The 11743-nt window shown below is 34.1% G+C and overlaps 1 non-coding gene across 1 annotated transcript; it reads left to right on the forward strand.

Moving 5' to 3' along the window:
* Positions 1–11177: 11177 nt before the first annotated feature.
* Positions 11178–11284, forward strand: LOC142178636 (small nucleolar RNA R71). Its single transcript, XR_012706907.1, has one exon. It is a non-coding gene; the product is annotated as a small nucleolar RNA R71 (small nucleolar RNA).
* Positions 11285–11743: the final 459 nt, after the last annotated feature.

Here is an 11743-nt window from a genome sequence, read left to right on the forward strand (position 1 = left end):
AAAGAAGAAGTTGTCATTTTTCAACTGGTGGAATATTGGGCTATGCTGTGGAATACTACTTGGTGTTACTCTAATTGTTTATATTCAAGACCATGTTAGCTGGGCTATAAATGGCAGATATATATAATACTCACAATAGTTATGGCTTCTAGTATAGCCATCTTCATTGCAGGGCGGCCGTCTTATCGTTACAGGAAACCAACTGTTACAAGTGCTTGTAGCTGCAATTAGAAAAAGAAATCTTCCACTTCCTTCAAATCCTTCTCATTTACATGAAGTTCCCAAGTCAGAAACTACCCAAAGAAGGCTCTTAGGCCACACCAAAAGGCTGAAGTAAGATTCGAAACTTAGTTATAATTTGGTTATGCAATTACTCAGGAAAGGTAGAATATAGTATTCAAAAAGAACTGTCTTGTTGAGCTATGCAGTTCTTCCTTCGAACCCATCAGATTAAATTGCGACACTAGGCAAAACTGGCAGCTTTAGCACACAAAACTAGACATAAAAATCGGTTGTGTAGCTTTAAACAAGTAAAATACATGTATTCTTTTTATATTTTTTATGACGTTGATATATAGACGTCCGGAACCCAAATAATGTTTAATTAGACGAGAACAAAAATAGGTATAACGCATTAATTAAATGCTCCTCGTTAACGTTAATCTGCCTCTTTGAAATACAGATGGTCCAGGAAACACAGATAAAGGGAATTTAATGTCCTTAAAAAGAAGCGGAGCATTGGGTGGTGCAAGCATTAAATTTTCAATGTAATTAAAATAATTTAAAATTTATTAGAAAATTATGATTTTTGAATTCGTTCGAAGTAAATAAATAAAAAAAGAGAAGTCTTTTATTATTTTGTTAAACAAATCTACCGATATTTTTAATAGTTGTTATTTTGTATGATATGCAAAATAAATTATTTTATTTCTCTTTTTATTTTCAAATTAGAATTATGAGTTTTATTTTATAGTTTAAATTTCCATAATAGAAATTTAATTAATATATACATCTTAATCTATTGCTTGGAATTTTTTTATTTTTTAATATTTTTCTTTTTAAATTTAATTATTAAAATTTTAGTTATATTTACACTATATGAATTGTATTAATCGAAATTCTAATTATTAATCTTATAATTTTTTTATTCTTAAATACAAACTATTATAACCATTTAATCTTCAAAATTATAATCCAAGAATTATTATTAGCTAAGTAATGGATTATGATTTTTATATTCTTATCAGGAGAATTAATTAAGTGATTGTTCATAAACTAAATGCTAATCATACAGTTTAGTTTATGAAAATTAAGTTTAGAAAAATTAATTAAATGGTTGTTCATAAATTAAATGTTTATAAATAGTTTAATTTAGGAAAATTCTTATTAGGAAAAACTTAGTCTATGAGCAACAATTTAATTAGTTTTCCTAATAAGAATATAAAAACTATATTCCATTACTTATCTAATAATCCTAATGGATTATAATTTTAAAACTTAAATGGTTATAATCTGTTTATGTTTAATAATAAGAACAACTATATTCATATTTAAAAGTTTTTAATGAATAATACAATTACAATAGCCAAGGAATAAAAGGAGAAATAAAAAATATCGATAGTCTTTTTTAACGAAATAAAAAAAAGGCTTCTCTTTTTTTTTTTACTTTGAATGAATTCAAAAATCATAATTTTCTAATAAATATTAAATTATTTTAATTACATTGAAAAGTAATTATAAATATTAAAGTATTTATATCTAAATACATAAACCAAATAACGAAAAGAAATAAAAAATAAAAAAGAAATAGAAAAACAAAATTTTGTTGTGGGCAGGAATCGAACCTTGGACGTCAAGGCCAAAACCAACTTTAAATCTAGTCTTCAACCATTGCACCAGCCAATAATTTTCTAATAAAAATTAAATTATTTTAATTATATTGAAAATTAATTATAAATATTAAAGTATTTATATCTAAATACTTAAACTAAATAATGAAAAGAAATGAAAAAGAAATAAAAAAAATAAAATTTTGTTGTTGGCAGGAATTGAACCTTGGACCTCAAGGCCAAAACCAAGTTTTTAATGGATAATACAATTATAATAGCCAAGGAATAAAAGGAGAAATAAAAAATACATTTCAGAAAAAATATAGAAAATATAATTAGAATTTTGATTAATAAAACTCATATAGTGTAAACATAACTAAAATTTTAATAATTAAATTGGAAAACAAAAATATTAAAAAATAGAATAATTTCAAGCAATAGATTAAACTGTATATATTAATTAAATTTCTCTTATGTAATTTGAAAATAAAAAGATAAAAAAATAATTTCGTTTTGAATATAATACAAAATAACAACTATTACAAATATCAATAGATTTTTTTAATGAAATAATTAATGGCTTCTCTCTCTCTCTCTTTTTTTTTTTTTACTTTGAATGAATTCAAAAATCATAATTTTTTAATAAATATTAAATTATTTTAATTACTTATGAAAATTAATTTTAAATATTAAAGTATTTATATCTAAATACTTAAACCAAATAATGAAAAGAAATGAAAAATAAAAAATAAATAGAAAAACTAAATTTTGTTGTTGGCAGGATTCGAACCTTGGACCTCAAGGCCAAAACCCCGAGCTTTAAATCTAGCCCTCAACCATTGCACCACCCAATATTTTTCTAATAAATACTAAATTATTTTAATTACATTGAAAAGTAATTATAAATATTAAAATATTTATATCTAAATACTTAAACGAAATAATAAAAAGAAATGAAAAATGAAAAAGAAATAAAAAAAACAAAAAAAATTGTTGTTGGCAGGAATTTAACTTAGGACCTCAAGGCCAAAACCAACTTTAAATCTACCTTCAAATTCCCTTTAAAAATGAAAGTCTTTTATATGCTTTTCCTGGGCCAACACTTTGCTTCTTTTATGGACATTAAATTTCCTTTATATGCTTTTCCTAGGCCATGTGTATTTCAAAAAGAAAGAAAGAGGAGATGGACGTTAACGTCGTTCGTTAAAAAAAGGATATAGCACATTTAATTAATGCGTTATACCTATTTTTGTTCTCTTTCTTTTTTTTTTGCCATAGTTTGGGCGCTTGAATCTAATTAAATACTATTTGGGTTCCAGACTCCAAGCTTGTCGCGACTAATCTGTCAAACAACCTGTTGTAGTTTACAAGCATAGACATGTCCTATATGTTAGGATCAAAATAATCAGGTAAAACAAATCTTAAATGACGATAAATCAGACAACAAAAGAAAAATATACCAAACAGACACAAATATTTAATTTGGTTCAATCAATTAACTTACTTCTACAGGCGGAGATGAGCAATCCACTATATAAAAGAGAGTACAAAATATCGAGAGAACAACCTCACGAAGAGATAAACACAAGTGAAAAACTGGCACTTGTCCCGAAATTCTCCCCCTAAACAAGACTCTCAAACCCCATATGGCAACATTGTGGATGCTGTTGAATGAGAAGGAATGACCCTTATTTTATAGAATTCAAAATATTTTCCTCCAATAAAAAGGAATAGCCAAATATGAAAGAATTATATTTTCCTTTTCGTAAAAAGAAAAATAATTATGATAAATATGTTGTCCTTCCTTCAACAGATAGGAAAACTAAATATGCTAAGAAAATCGGGATAAATACCTAACACTATAGACAACTGCTTTTAGATTGTTGAAAGTGCAACACACTTCTCCACTTTAGACTGCCATGATATAGCTCCCCCTAAGAAAGTAAATAGATATTCAGTAATGGATTTTCTATTATCAGTATCACCGGCCATATCAACATCGGTATAGCCCTTCAAGACTGGATCTGATCTCCCAAAATACAAGCATTCATCTGAGGTTCCTTTTAGATACTTGTTTATCCACTTCACAGCTTCCCAATATTCTTTCCCGGGATTATCAAGAAATCTGCTAACGACACCGATAGCATGAGCAATATCAGGTCTGATACATACCATTGCATACATCAGGCTCCCGACGGCAGAAGAATATGGAACTTTAGCCATACTTTCTTTATCTTCCTTTGTTGTAGGACATATTTTCTTGCTCAACTTCATATGACCAGCAAAAGGCGTGCTAACTGGTTTAGCACTCATTATGTTGAAGCGTTTAAGCACACGTTCAATGTACTTCATTTGTGACAGCAACAACTTTCGATTTTTCCTATCTCGGACAATCTCCATTCCTAGAATTTGCCGTACTGGACCCTAGTCTTTCGTGTCAAATGGCTTGGAAATATTTTCCTTCAACTTGGCAATTAACTTCTTGTCTTGTCCTACAATCAGCATGTCATCCATATATAACAACAAGATGATAAAGTTATTGTTAGAGAATTTCTTATAGTATACACATAGATCTGAAAAAGTCTTTGTGTACGTTTGACTTCTCATGAATGAGTCATACTTTTTGTACCGCTGCCTTGGCGCTTGTTTCATCCCATAAAGACTCTTATTCAACTTGCACACCATGTGTTTCTTCTCTTTTACTTCAAAACCTTTTGGCTGCTTCATATATATCTCTTCTTTCAAATCTCCATGCAAAAACGCAGTTTTCACGTCCAACTACTCAACTTCAAGATCTAGGCTAGCTGCCAAGCTCAAGATTGTTCGAATAGAAGTCATTTTGACAACAAGTAAAAATATTTCATCAAAATCAATACCTTTCTTCTATTCGAAACTTTTTACCACCAATCGAGCTTTATATCTAACAAGCTTGCCATTTCAGTCTTTCTTGAGCTTAAAGACCCATATACACTTGAGTGGTCTTTTGCCTTTTGGAAGTTCAACCTGTTCATACGTGCCATTCTTCTATAAAGAATTCTTCTTGTTTTGCATGGATTCCATCCACTGGATTTGTTCTGGATGAGACAACACTTCCTTGAAGTTCTCTGGCTCCCCCTCATCAGTGACGAGGACATATTCTAAAGAAGGATTTCTCGTGGATTTTACCTTCTCTCTTTTGAATCTTCTCAAAGGTTGTTGTTCTTCTTGTTGTTGCTCTTCTTCTTCCTCTTGTGGACTAGGGTGCTCGCCCTGCTCAGCAACCTCTTCACCCACACCTTCCGTGTTCCATTCTTCACCTGTGAAAGGATTACGTACATATACAGTAGTAGCAGTAACAAAGTTAGTGACTGTACCATTATCATTTTGTCTTTGTTGATTGATTACCATCAATCCCGACCATATCTTCTCTAAAGATCACATCTCTGCTTCTGATGATCTTTTTCCTTTCCGGGTCCCACAATCTGCAATCGAACTCTTCATCTCCATAACCGATGAAGATGCAGGGAATAACTTTATCATCCAGCTTCGTTCTCTGCTCCTTCGCCACATGTGCAAAAGCTTTACTTCCAAACACTTGCAGATAGAAGCACCTCTTTGTTGGTCCAAACTTTCTCCGGAATATCAAAATCCAATGGAATTGATGGACTCTATTAATCAGGTAATAGGTTGTGCGAGCTGCTTCACCCCCAAATAATTTAGGTAGTTTTGCCATTTTGAGCTTACTTCTCACTTTTTTGACAATGATGCGATTCATCCTTTCAGTTACACCATTGTGTTGTGGGGTTCCAATAACTGTCTTCTCATGTCTAATTTCATGGCTTGAGCAGTAGTCTTCAAACTCCTTTACAGTATACTCTGCTCCGTTGTCTGTCCTGAGACGCTTCAATTTTTGACATGTCTCCCTTTCTACCAGAGTATGGAATTTCTGTAAAACTTGAAATACCTGGTCTTTTGTTCTCAAGAAATAAACCCACAATTTCCGTGAAGCATCATCAATAAATGTGAGAAAATATTTGTTACCTCCCATTAATTCTAAATCCATTGGACCACAAACATCATAATATACTAAATCAAGTATATTTGATTTTCTTCCATGAGTTGCTTGAAATGATACCCTATGTTGTTTTCCAAATAAACAATAATCACAAGAATTCACAGTTGTGCCTTTTGCAAATGAGATGAGTGACTTCTTGGATAGTATTTGCAATCCCTTCTCACTCATATGGCCCAATCTCCGGTGCCATAAATCTGCAGGCGTATCATTTACAGCCGCATGTAATCCGCTTTCACATATCTCAACGGTTGTCTTGTAAAACGTGTAGGCAACAACTCCTTTAGCAATCACCAATGATCCCTTGGTGAGTCTCCACTTCCTATTGGAGAAGTGATTCTAGTACCCATCTCGATCGAACGCGATCCCTGAAATCAATTTCATTCGCAGATCTTGCCGCATGTCTTTTAGAACTAATATGCATCCGGCATTTGTCTTGATACAAATATCGCCAATCCACACAATCTCTGAGTTACTGGTATTTCTCATCTTGACCATCCCAAGTCTCCTGTTTTGTACCTACAGAAGAATTCTCTTACCAGTGTGGCATGGTAGGATGTTGTTCTGTCAACCATCCATTCTGACTCTTGGCTTGCGAAGTGTATGCATTCTTCCTCTTCGTGAACAAAGAGAACCACTGAATCATCGTTGTGCACTGCAGCAGTTGTATTGTCATCATTATTTTGGCCACTGCTCTTGCCTTGACCTTTCTTTGGGCACTCTCTTTTGAAGTGATCAGGTTGACCGCAACTGTAGCAATTCCTACCCTTTGATTAGTTCTTGGACTTTCCATGAGCTTTGGATTTATCACGGCTACTCGATGCTTTATAAAACTTTCTTCCTCTGTTTTCCATGATAAGAGCCTTCCCTTGATTTTCGGGATTCTTCCTCATATTATCATTGAGTAGGATGACTGATGTGACCTGACGAGCTCGAAACACACACTTAAATTATGCTCGCTAATCAAATATAGTATAATATAATATCGTATCCACATGGGATTGGATTTAAACAGTATTCTGGTAGTTTCTGGCTTGATTGCTATCCAAGATAATCAACAATTGAGATTTATATGATTTCTAACTAAAATTAACTAAGAGTCTAAAACTATTGACTAATGACAATCGAAATAAGGAATAAGCAAAGAAAGTTATCAGTGGGAGAATATAGGATTTTGATAGGATAGGTGCAAGATAATTACTTGGGATCTAACTCTAGATAATTTACTTCTAATGTTTAAGTGAGTCTCTCGAATTCACTCAATTATTAGTTCACACGTTCAGCAAACCTCCTCTCTCAATTAAGTCTCAACCTCGCGAGATGAACCAATTTAAGCACTTGAAGATATGGAAGAATGCGTAGTGGATCAGTCTTTAGGAGAACCTCTCTCGATTATCCTCCTAACTAGGTTTATTCAATGATTCAACTAGCCTCTTTCGATTACTAAGAAGAATGAATGAACTCAACAAACAATATAATGCAAAGATATCACAAGTTATGTCTATCTCGATTACATGAACAAGTAAATATAGATGCAACAGTTAAATCATCCAAAATTGCTTCAATACATAAAACTAGAGTTATAATCCATAAACAATCATCAATACACCAAATCCATCAAACCCTAAAAGGAACTACTCTATAGACATGGAGCAATTCATCAAAATAAAATTAAAGTATAGAAAAACATAAATTCAATCCAAACTCGGGTCTTGAGTGAGGAAGGAATGATGAAATCCTCGTGCTTTTGCTCCTCCAACTCCTCCTTGGATTCCTTAGGTCTAAAGTATGTCCAAAAGTCCAGAAAATAAAGTTTTTTCATGTATTTATATCAAGTAGGGTCGGGCCCAAATGAAATCACCCATTCCTAGCCGAAATAGGAAAACTTGCAAACTTATTGCTTTTCATGTGTTGCATTGTGCATAGAATTAGTGTTTTTTCTTGTCAGACCACAGAAACCCAGCCTCTGAACTTTGTCAAATCTTGACACAAAATTATACTGTTGTATCGCACAGTGCGTCGTCCAGTGTATCACACTAGTGCATTTATTCAGCTATTGCTTCTTCCTAGATTTTTGACGTCCAGAAGTGATCCTCGACCCCCGAACATGATCCCGACTTAATCCTTTGGGCTTCTACTCAGACTTCAAAGCTCCAAATAGCTCGAATTAGTTTCACAACATCTACATAACTCGGAATCACTCATGCAGGGCATAAAACACATAATAAGTACAAAATACTAGTAGTTAAAGTTCAACACAAGTAAAGTGCAATGAATTAGAGTGCAATAAGTGACTAAAATACGAGATTATAGCCTACCATCAACACCCCATACTTAAACCATTGTTTGTCCTCGAGCAATCTAACTAAACTTCATATAGGCACGACCTTTTTCAATAACTCTCATAACTCATCACACCAAGAATACTCTTCCACCTTCACATCAATATACGTCAACTCCCAACTTCTTTAAGCACAAATACATCAAGAGTTACCACTATCAAGGAGTGGTTTTTTGCCACAATACAACTATTTTTCTTTTTCTTTTCTTATTCAATTCAAGTGGATCTTACTTTTTTTCAAAAACAATGCACCTTTCTCCTATTTAAATAGTTTCACTCAAAAGACAAACCAACTACCCCACGCTTTAACTTTTACAAAGTTCATAACAAATTCAAGTGCTCATGAGAGGTAAAAGGTTCAAATCAATGGTCAATTCAAATAAACAGGTAGGATTTGTAATGTGGTTGCCAAAAAAATATGATTACAGGCTCAAAAGGGGTTAACTAGGTTGCCTAATAATTAGGTGGGTAAATATATATCTGGCTCAACAAAGAAACGCCTATATTATTTCCAAGACTGAATAAAACTAATATTTTGCTTTGCAAACACACGGGGCAAGTTCTAGAAATCAAATACAATACATAGAATAACACAAAACCTTACACACACATGGCACATAACTCAATCAGAATCGGACTCATCAAGACATTCTCGTCAAATAAGTTAAGCAAAGTTAAGATCATACAATTTAGGGCACTTATACAAGAGTCAAAAACTAAGCCTAATCGTCACAACTAAAGCACTTACTATTCTTAAGGCATAATAAAGTCAAGAGATATTGCCTTCAATTCAAATCATAGCACAAGGTTTCCTACTCCTAAAATAATAAACTAACTACACCCAGTTCAAACAAAACCCTTGGAAAAGAACCGCGATACAAAGAAAAACCAAGGGGGAATTAATACACTTCCTAACAAAAGAAAAGCTTTTTTATCTTTTTCTTTCGACTTTAATCCCTTAAGAAACCTATTGAGTGATATCCATCGTCGGAAAAAATTGAAAAGTTTTCAATTTTTATGGGTTTGTATTTCAATTTTCTTTTCTATCTCTAACTACTATAACTAACAAAAAGAAAACTAAATACAATATACATACATACAAATATCCCCCACCCACACTTTAAGTTGTGGCATGTCCCCAAGATACACAATTAAAAATCATAAGGTAAAGAAAACTTTTCTGAACATCTAGTCTGGGTCTGAGTCGAAGTCGGGCTCAATTCCCCACCTTTGGACTAGTACACACATCCATGCCGATAGCTTCTTCTCAGCCTTTTTGGGGTACATCCCACACTTATCTTTATCACTCAGTGCAGCCTTCTCTTTTGAGCCCTTTACTTTTCATTCAATACTCGCAGTTGGTTTTTCTTTTTGAACCCATTTTTCTATATTCATATCAAAAGTCATAGTCTCTTCACCCACTTTAAGCATAAGTTTCCTCTCGTGTATATCTAATATATCTCTATTCGTCGCTAAGAATGGTCTTCCTATGATGAAGGGGACCTCCTTGTTTTCCTCCATATTCACCACTATAAAGTCTATAGGAAATACGAACTTATCCATCCGAACTAACACATATTCTACTATCCCCTCGGGTATCAGAGTCTTTTGGTCCGACAACTGCAAGGATATTGGTGCAAACCTTATTTCTCCAATCTCTTTCTCCAGTTTCCTGTATATAGATAGAGGCATTAAATTAATTGAGGCACCAGAATCACATAGTGATTTATCAAAATGAATAGTTTCTACAGAGCAAGGTATAGTAAAACTCCCTCGATCTCCATATTTTTGTGGGAGTTTATTTTGCAATATCGCGCTGCAATGCTCTGCGAGCTTGACCACGAAGGTCTCTTCTATCTTTCTTTTCTTTGTAAGGATCTCCTTAATAAATTTGGCATAAGCAGGCATTTGTGAGAGCACTTCTGTGAATGGTAAGTTTACATAAACCTGTTTCAGCACATCTAGAAATCTCTCAAACTGCTTGTCCAGTTTTTCTCTGTATAGCTTTTGGGGAAAAGGTAAAACAGGCACATGCTCACTCTTCTCAGGTTTCTCCCTTCTCGGATTTTCTTCCTTTTTCTTATTCTCAATTTTCATCGGGCCTTTATTCTTTTTATCAACAACATTCTTCAGTTGCTCCCCACCTTCTTTTTCAAGTATCATCTCTTTTTGGATTGGGGTGGGATCTTTGAACGCTTGTCCACTTCTCAGAGTTACAATATTTACTGTTTCTTTGGGATTATTTTCAGTGTCAGCGGGGAGAGTACCTGGAACCCACTCAGATAATATTGTTGCAATCTTTACCACTTGTCTCTCCAGTTTTCGCAAAACAGTGCCCAATTCTTTGATAGCTGCTACATGAGCATCCAACCTCTCATATGTCTTGATAATGAAAACCTTCATTAGATCCTCTAGACCAGGCCGAATGGGCTGTTGAGGCTGAAATTGCTGCCTCTGCTGATTTTGGTATGATGGAGCTCCTTGTCCCTACGGTCTAGAGTTATTTTGGTGCCAAGAATTCGTAGTACCTCCAGGTGAACTCTATGAAAAACCATGGTGCATCTGACCCATTGCATTAAAATTGTAGTTTCCCACAACATTTACCTCCTCGGTTGAGGCTTGACACTCATGAGTAGGGTATCCTCTTCCACATATATCACAAACTGCGTGAGGCTCACTTTGTATCGAGGCTAAGGTCAGCTTCCTTATCTCTTTGGCCATAGCATCAAGCCGTACCTGCACAGATATGTTAGCATCAACCTGGTGAAAAACAGTTGATCTTCTTTCCGTACTCTCAGAGGGCCATTGATTTGCATCTTCAGATAACTCATCAAGAATTGTAACTATCTCCTCTGGAGTCTTCTTCATCAACGGGCCTCCAACTGCATTGGTCAATATTCTACATGAGGCCTGTGTCAATCTATCCCAAAAGTCCTGGAGTTTCGTCCAGAGTTCAATTCTGCTATGTTGGCACTTTCGAACAATATCCTTAAACCTCTCCCATGCTTCAAAAATAGTTTCCGTATCTTTCTGGCAGAAGTTATGGATTTATCTTCTAAACATGGCCGTTTTAGCTGAGGAGAAATATATATAAAGGAATGTTCTGGTCATATCCTCCCATGTTCTAATCGAACTTGCGGGTAAGCTTTGAAGTCGCTGTTTTGCATTGTCTTTGAGTGAAAAATGGATTGGCCTTAAATACACCGCATCTTGTGACACACCATTGTATTGGAAGGTATTCATAATCTCCTCGAAGTCCATTAGATGTGTATTTGGATCTTCGGTTGGCTTCCCTCTAAAGACACATCAATTCTGAAGGGTTTGAAGCAACCTTTGCTTCATCTGAAAATTGTTTGTTGCAGTTGGAGGTGGTCTAACACTTGATGTAGACCGGTCTAGCATAATTGCCAAGTAGTCTCCCAGGCATGTGAGCTATATTTCCAAACTGGTCTGCAGCTAAGGGTCAACAATTCTCCGACCCCTCTCTTCTTAATAGATAATCTGCGCATCTCTAATAGTTGC

Source organism: Nicotiana tabacum, chromosome 24 (assembly GCF_000715075.1).
Source record: "Nicotiana tabacum cultivar K326 chromosome 24, ASM71507v2, whole genome shotgun sequence".
NCBI lineage: Eukaryota > Viridiplantae > Streptophyta > Magnoliopsida > Solanales > Solanaceae > Nicotiana > Nicotiana tabacum.